This window comes from Rhagoletis pomonella, unplaced genomic scaffold (genome assembly GCF_013731165.1).
Source record: "Rhagoletis pomonella isolate Grant_MI unplaced genomic scaffold, Rhpom_1.0 Rhpom_scaffold_00284, whole genome shotgun sequence".
Classification (NCBI taxonomy): Eukaryota; Metazoa; Arthropoda; class Insecta; order Diptera; family Tephritidae; genus Rhagoletis; species Rhagoletis pomonella.
Window position 1 is genome coordinate 89,705 of NW_023458838.1, and position 7,973 is coordinate 97,677.

Here is a 7,973-nt window from a genome sequence, read left to right on the forward strand (position 1 = left end):
ACATGGTTACCGAAAGCTATTTGTATACAAAATTTCATGAAAATCGTACCAGCCGTTCGCGAGATTACCTGTTACAAAAAAAAGGGACTTCTCTTTATATAATTAGTATAGATGATACTTTTATAGTAAATGAGCGATGCACATATATGTACATATGTATGTGTTAAGTATACGTATTTATGTGTTTTTATTGAAGACCGATAAGTTAAACATTTTGTTTCACTTCTCGTAATTTCCTACTGGGTTGCTCATGCGAAGCAGTTCTCTTGTGCGTACCAACACAAACACAGTTTAACTTTTGCCGACCACTGCTCTAATGCTCCCGTCATCGTTAAACTGAGCTCATCTTCTGATCGCTCTCTGTTGCTGAAAGCAGTGGCAAAGAAAAAGAGAAGGCCAATTTCTCTTCGCGACATGGGATATAATGTTGAAGGGAAACTCTTTATACACGAGTGCTTTACAAAGAAAAACCGCGAATTGATGCACTTTGCTCAGAGAACGTAAAGTATAGAGAAGGACCGAAAACTGTGAATGCCACATTTTTCGAGCCAACAAAACTGGCGAAGCGCATTTTAAGAGCGACAAATATTTGGAACACTTAACAGCGAAAGCAAAATACAAAGCAGAAAAGAAGAATGTTAACAGAGCTAAATCTTACGAGAGCATTTGGAATGTTAATTAAATATGAATATAGATGATTTTTGAGATATTTTGGGAAAATTTGCAAATAGAAAACCCAAGTAAAAGAAATTAATTTTTTTTTCAATGACTTGTACAAGTAACATGAAATTAAATCGAAAATAGTATATAACATTCCCGATTTTTGTGATATTTTAATAATAATTGCAAATAGAAAAGTCTCATGTGTTTTTGTTTTTTGTGTGAAAATATTTTTTTGATAAAAAAAATCCTTTTCCCCGGTGATTTCCACAAATACCGTGAAAATAAATCGAAGATGTTATATAGCATTTTTCGATTTTTGTAATATTTTGTTAGATTTTCAATTATAAAACTTTATTGGTGTTAGATTTTTTTTGTAAATAGATTTCTAGAGGAAAAAAATAATTTCTTTTCGGTGATTTGTACAAATAACGTTAAAATAAATCGAAAATATTATATAACATTTTCCAGTTTTTGTGTTATTTCCAAGTAAAAAACTGTATTATTTTCCTTTTTTTAGAGATCTCACAAAACTAAGTCGAAAGTCTGTATGAATATTTTCCATATTTTCGATATTTATGGAAATAATTCAGTTTTTAATTGTTTTCGACTTGGAAAATTTTTAAAAGATACGAAAACCTCCGATTTTCCCAGCAATTAGTAAAAATCTCGCTAATCTAAGCCGAAAGTATTTAAGAAATTTTTCAATATTTTCAATATTTATGGAAATAATGCAGTTTTCATATCTTTTCTAGTGCAAGAAGTTGCCATTGGATGGGTGGCAGCTTCGCTACTTGTGTACATATTTGTCGCCCACATTGTCATTTACATATCTAATTAATTAATAAACCAAAATTTATAAAGCAAATATTTGTAAACTGCAATTCATTGATATTACCTATTTCTGCTACCAAATTTTTCATGTATCTAAAACAGTGCCCGCCAAAAAGAGAAGTCCTAAAATGAGAATGTATTAGTTATGAAACAAAAAAATGAGAATGTGTTGGTGGTAATGCACGGAAAAATATTTCTGTGTTGTATTACTTACTAGCAGACCCGGCGAACTTCGTCCCGCCAAAAATTTTTATATATTTTATTGAAACTTTTTGGTCCAACATTTTCATCAATAATTCACGTTTACGATTTTCATTGGCACATTCGTCTGCTAAGATTGGTCATTTGCCGCTTTAAATAACCTAAGGAAAGTGTTATATCCGTGAAGAAGTTCTTGAAATTCTCCAGTTGTGCGGCATTTCATAGCACGGTTATTCGCAAAGCGAAATAAATTTTTTCCTCTTCACTCCCTGGCGGCAACAATGACCCGGTTCTATAGTGAATATCCTAGAAGCTTTACAGTATAGTTGGTGGCAATTTCAAAATGGGTGCGAATCATTGTTCTACTGAAATGCAATAAACATATACTTATTTCATACGAAATACCTTAAAAGTTTGAACGCATAATAATATTGGAAAACCACATCCATTGGGCCAATCGCAACGCAAGAGCGTTCGATATACTCAATGGTGCAACAGGTCGATTTAATCTGACCTTCACGCACCACTTGACAGCACGTTTTTGCAATAGTATTGCATACATATTTAAAACATTAGCCAAATGGGATCATAAATAAGATTTTTAGTAATAACTCAACTACAGCGCCAGCTTTCGGATTAAATTGTGAAACTAAACCATCCAGAGACCCACTCAGACACACACAAAAGTTTCGTTAAAATCCGTACAACCATTTAGGAGGATTTCACTTACAAACACACCTATAGAAGAATTATAAATACATTCAAAGATATCTAAAGGTCGGCACGTTTGTAGACCTCACACCCCCTTTTAAAATAGCCCAAATTTTCTCCATGAGTATGGGCTTGATTTCAACTACATTCATATCTCCATACGAAATTCCAGTACTGTACCATGAATACCTTCAGAGATATGCAGTATAAAAATTCGATTTATATGGGAGGTGCCACGCCCCCTTTCCAACAGCTATCCTTTTTCTTCATGAGTGTGCGATTGATTTCGTATATCACCACACCAAGTTCCAGAACTCTACCATGAACACTTCCAAAGATATGCAGTATGAAAAATTCGGTTTGTATGGAAGATGCCACGCCCCCTTTTCCAATAGTTCAAATTTTTCCTCAAGAGTTGGTATCTCCGTACCAAGTTCCAGAACTATACCATGAACACTTCCAGAGATATGCAGTATGAAAAATTCGGTTTGTATGAGAGATGCCACACCCCTTTTTACAATAGCTAAAATTTTTCTCCAAGGGTATGCGATTGATTTCGTATATCTCCATACCTAGTTCCAGAACTCTACCATGTACACTTTCAGAGATATGTAGCATGAGAAATTCGTTTTGTATGGGAGGTGCCACGCCCCCTTTACATATAGACTAAAACTATCCTTGGGACACGTGCGGCAGGTGGCAGATTCAAAAAACTCGGTTCAGCCGCTCTCGAGCCTTGCGAAAACTAAAAAACGGCTTTCAAAATATATATTAGTTGAGATACATATATTATATAATAATAATAATATTATATATTATAATTATATTTTGACAGTATCCGTTGTTTATGATTGGCGCAAAAAAATCTTGCCTAGTGACGAATTCGCCCCTTGATATGGCGGTTGCTCAAAGCTATTTATATTCGAAATTGCATCAAAATTAGAAAAGAGGATTCTATAAGCTTATCCAGGCTAAAAGCTACCTACGTACCGAATTTTAAGCAAATCGGACCGTAAATACGATTTTTTCGAATAGATCGGTACCTGGTCCACTTTTCGGACAAAAATGGATCATATATGCTAAAAAGCTACTTACGTACCAAATTTTAAGCGAATCGGACCGTAATAAGATTTTTTCGAATAGGTCGGTCTCTGCTCCACCTACCCGAAAAAAGTAAATTTTTTATCCTAAAACATGGTGGTTACTGAAAGCTAGTTATATACAAAATTTCATGAAAATCGGACCAGCCGTTCGCGAGATTACCTGTTACAAAAAAAGGGACTTATCTTTATATAATTAGTATAGAATAGATTATAAAAAATTTGGTATGGTTTTTTGCCATGTTTTTCATTGTGCGCTATTTTTTAGATCTAAACAACATAGAAACATATAATGAAAGTTAACGGCCCTAAGAAAGGAAAAAGTTGTAAAATTTTTTATGTATTGTACAAAATTATTATTATTTTTTTATAATTTCTGAGCAAAAAAGATAACGTGCTTCGAACACTCTAAATATTAAAAGAAAACTTCGTTGATTTCAAGTAGAAATAAAATAAAAATATATATATCTAATATATATTTATTTTAAAATTAGGTAAAACTTGACATTTAAGAACAATTTAAAATAACGATTAAACCAAAAGATAAATAACAAAACATTGTATGTTTTAATTGAGGACGAGTCTGGTATTAAAAAAAAAATACATAATTCACAAAGTTCTTTTAATATGAAGAAAAAGCACGACTTGGTACCATATGCATACCTATTTCTAAGGGTATATGTATGAAAAATTGTGTTATAAAATTTTTGAATGAATATTCATTCATTCTGCTGAGTGTACCTACTTTATTCAACAATAACGCGTCATCAACCTAGGGCTGCGACATCGACATCGATGTTTGTAAAACATCGATGTTTTGAGACAACATCGAGTGTTTTGAACATCGATTTTTGCTACCCGATGTTTTATCGACATCGATTTTTTTGCTTCGATGTTTTTCTTCGATGTTCGGCTTATTTACAACCAACTTCCAGCAATTGACCAACTGGTTCGCCGATAAATCAATGCGTGTGTAGGGCCTTTGGGTCATCAAATTTGAAATTTGTACTTCCTTTTCAACTAGCCTTTGTTTTAAGACTTCTATCTCTTCCTTATATTTGCGCTTCCTAGGAGACTCTTCGCTAAGATGTCCCTCTGTTTGTGTCCCTTGGCTAACTACCCCAAACGTTGAATTTCCTAAAGAAGAACAAGTTGGATGTTCACGAAAAGGGTGTAGAAGAGCCTCCTCTTCTCCCATTCGGGTTGAAAAAACTACTGGGGTGACTTGTTCACTTATATCTGATTGGGACAAGCTTTCTAACACTAATCCTACTGTGGGTGCGCGCAAATTCATATCGGGGATAGCCCCTTTTGATAGTTTTCTGACATTCCGATATTTCGGAGAAAAATGCTTCTGGCACGCATACAGCTCCTTGGCCTTTGTGTTAACGTCCACTCCAAGGAGCCTCATCCATTCCAAGCCCCTATTAAATAATTAAAAGCAGTTAGTCTCTTGATCTTAATTATATATGTCTATAAAAATTTGTGAAATGAAAATAATAAAAATTATAAAAAATGCAAATAAATAAAATAAAATAAATAAAAAATATGAAATGAAATAAAAATATTGATATGCCAAATGCCAAACTCTAATGTCGAATTTCCACAAGGCATTGAAATGAAAAAAAATTGGAGGCATTTAAAAATGCCACGTGGAAATTAATTTAATTACTACTATTTCAACTTTGTCACTACAATTTTCGGCAATTAATGGCTAGTGGAAATTCAGCAAAAAGCTAAGAAATAAATTTGGATTTGAAAAAAAACCATTATTTAAATAAAAACAAATGATACTTTAAATAAAAATAATTACGATTTAAATAACCAAACTATGATTTAAATAAAAATGTGATGAGCGAAACAATATACCGATACCATTTGAAAAAAATTCTTTACCAACCTTTTCTTTTATAAATCGTTGTTGCCAACGTTCTGATACTCGTTAAAGTATTTTAATGTTTTTAACACTTTATTGAATACATTCTTAACCTTGGTAACATTAGTTTAGTTAACTATTATTAGTACATAATTATGTTTATTTTCTTACTAATTGTAGTTTGTTATGTAATTTTATGTTTAACGTCTTATGGCATTATTCATAAAAAATTAAGTTTCTTTAAAATATGTTTATAAATTGAAAAATACATGAAAACGTCAATTTATAAAACTCTTTAAACCTACTTTATTTTTTTGTGAATAAGGCCATAAGCCTAATTACTAGAAGGTAGCTGAAAACCTAAGTACATGCATACATGCATGTATATGAAAATACCGATTTTATACTTAAACACTGTAACTTAAAAAAAACTTAAATCTACGACTTATTACTAGTAAGCAGCTGAAAACCGAAGTACATAATAATATATTTTGCTGCTTTTACACTAAATTTAACTCCACGCATACTAATTAAAATTAATTAGATACAAAGAGGAATTAACAGCACGTACCATCTTAGCTATCTTATTAAAAGGTTAAAGCTATTAAAAATACAATAAAGGCGCGATGTTAAAATTATTAATTAAATATAGGTCCACGAAACCGGTTTGATGTGAAAATTTTCGATCATTTACTTCCCGTATCATTCTTGGTCAATAAGCCTGCCGATGATTAAAGTTTTCACAAATAAAAAAAACATTGAAACGCAATGTGTGCTACATTATAGCAGATTTGCTATACCATATACACACTACAATGAAATTATGGTCAAACTTTATTAACTGGATAAGCGATAAAACTGCAAGACTAGTCCGTCTGGCTGGATTTTAACATATCAAATGTACAAGTAAATGCGAGAGTACCCTATATCTCTTTAAAGTACAAAAACTAAATCCAGACGATGGCTATCGCTTATCCAGCATTCAGTTTAACTAATTTTAATAAAAAATAAAATTAAATAAACATCATACCTTGATACATCCGAGGCCAAAGGAAACTTTTAGAGGGAGCTTACTTCTGCACATCTGCATACACATCTTTTCGGCATTTTTTCTACAAATACGTACATATGTATGTAAATACACAATAATTAAAAAAGTGAACGCAATAATAAATTTACATATTGTACTTACTTGTTGGTTGTTTGTTGTTTGGCCAGAAATTTCCAAATCTCCACGAGGCCGATATTTGTAAAACCTCTTCTAGCACACGACTCATGTGTATTGCAAATACAAAATGTCTAAATCTTATTTAAAAAGAAAGTCAATATTTCGCTAATGCAAGATTTACATATATATTATTTCACAAAACTCAATATTTTACGAAAACTTCGAAAATTTTCTGGAAAAAACACTATGCGCGCACAAATTTGCATAATTATTTGATATTCAGCTACAACCCAGAGTTGCATTTGCTGCTTCTGTAAATATTTTAGGAAGTGTTCCAAAATTCGCTCCGAGCGCGTTCACTGTTGATCTATTGATTTAAATAGTTGTTTGTCAAGCATTTATTACTTTAGTTTGATCGGAGTTAAAATATTCTTCAGTAATAAATCATATTATATCAAAACATAAGCTTATAATAGAAATTATTTACTCTTTATATGCATAATATTTTACACCATGTACCAAAACTCGCCCTAAGCGCGTTCACTATTGAAGTTTTGATTTGAATATTGTTTGTCAAGCATTCAGTAGTGAAGTTTGATCAGAATTTATATATTCTTCAGTAATTAATCATCCTACATTAAAATATAAACGTAAAATATGGGAGAAAGTTAGAAATTATTTAGTCTTAATAAGCATAATATTTTTTTCGTGTTCCAAAACTCGCTCCGAGTGCGTCCATTTGATTTAATTAATTGTTTGACAAGCATTCAGTACTATAGTTTGATCGGAGTATATATATTTTTCAGTAATTGATTACTTTGTATTAAAATATAAACCAATAGTAGGGTAGAAATTGTGAAATTATTTAGTTTTACAGTGCATAGTCTGCCAGAGACAATTGAAGAAAACTGCAACTACTCGTGAAAACATACATTTAAAGCAATGTAGATGAAAGTAATAACTATTGTTATTAAAATTACCAATATATAAAACATTTTACACCAGGTATTTGAAAAAAAATCGGAATATATTTTTGCATATAACATAATTTCCATTGAACGCATAAAGTACATATTTAATTACAAATATTTTTAAGATCACTTCGAATTGTAAAAATAGCGCTAATTAGTTGTATTGAAGTATAAAACATTTTGTTACGGTCATATTTACTTATAAAGCGCACAACAATATTTCTCTCGCCATTTAACCGATGTTAAAATTTTTCACCACATTATTTTGCTGCACAGCACCCTGAATACGGCAAAACGGTTGCTCGCAACCCTCAAGTCCTTTATGGGGACCAAATTAACAGCCACAACAACAATAACCTTTCTACTGGTATACTGTGCTATTGTTTGCATGCAACTAAATAAAATTTGTTGCTCTTCTACTCTTTCTGTTGACGTTCGGATTGTGTACGTGT

General features: G+C 31.8%; 1 long non-coding RNA gene across 1 annotated transcript; it reads right to left on the reverse strand.

The window, feature by feature from the left end:
- Window positions 1-5,454: 5,454 nt before the first annotated feature.
- Window positions 5,455-6,758, reverse strand: LOC118750523. The gene is made up of 3 exons (XR_004994407.1): window positions 6,575-6,758; window positions 6,413-6,494; window positions 5,455-6,103 (listed from the first exon to the last, which is right to left on the reverse strand). It is a non-coding gene; the product is annotated as an uncharacterized LOC118750523 (long non-coding RNA).
- Window positions 6,759-7,973: the final 1,215 nt, after the last annotated feature.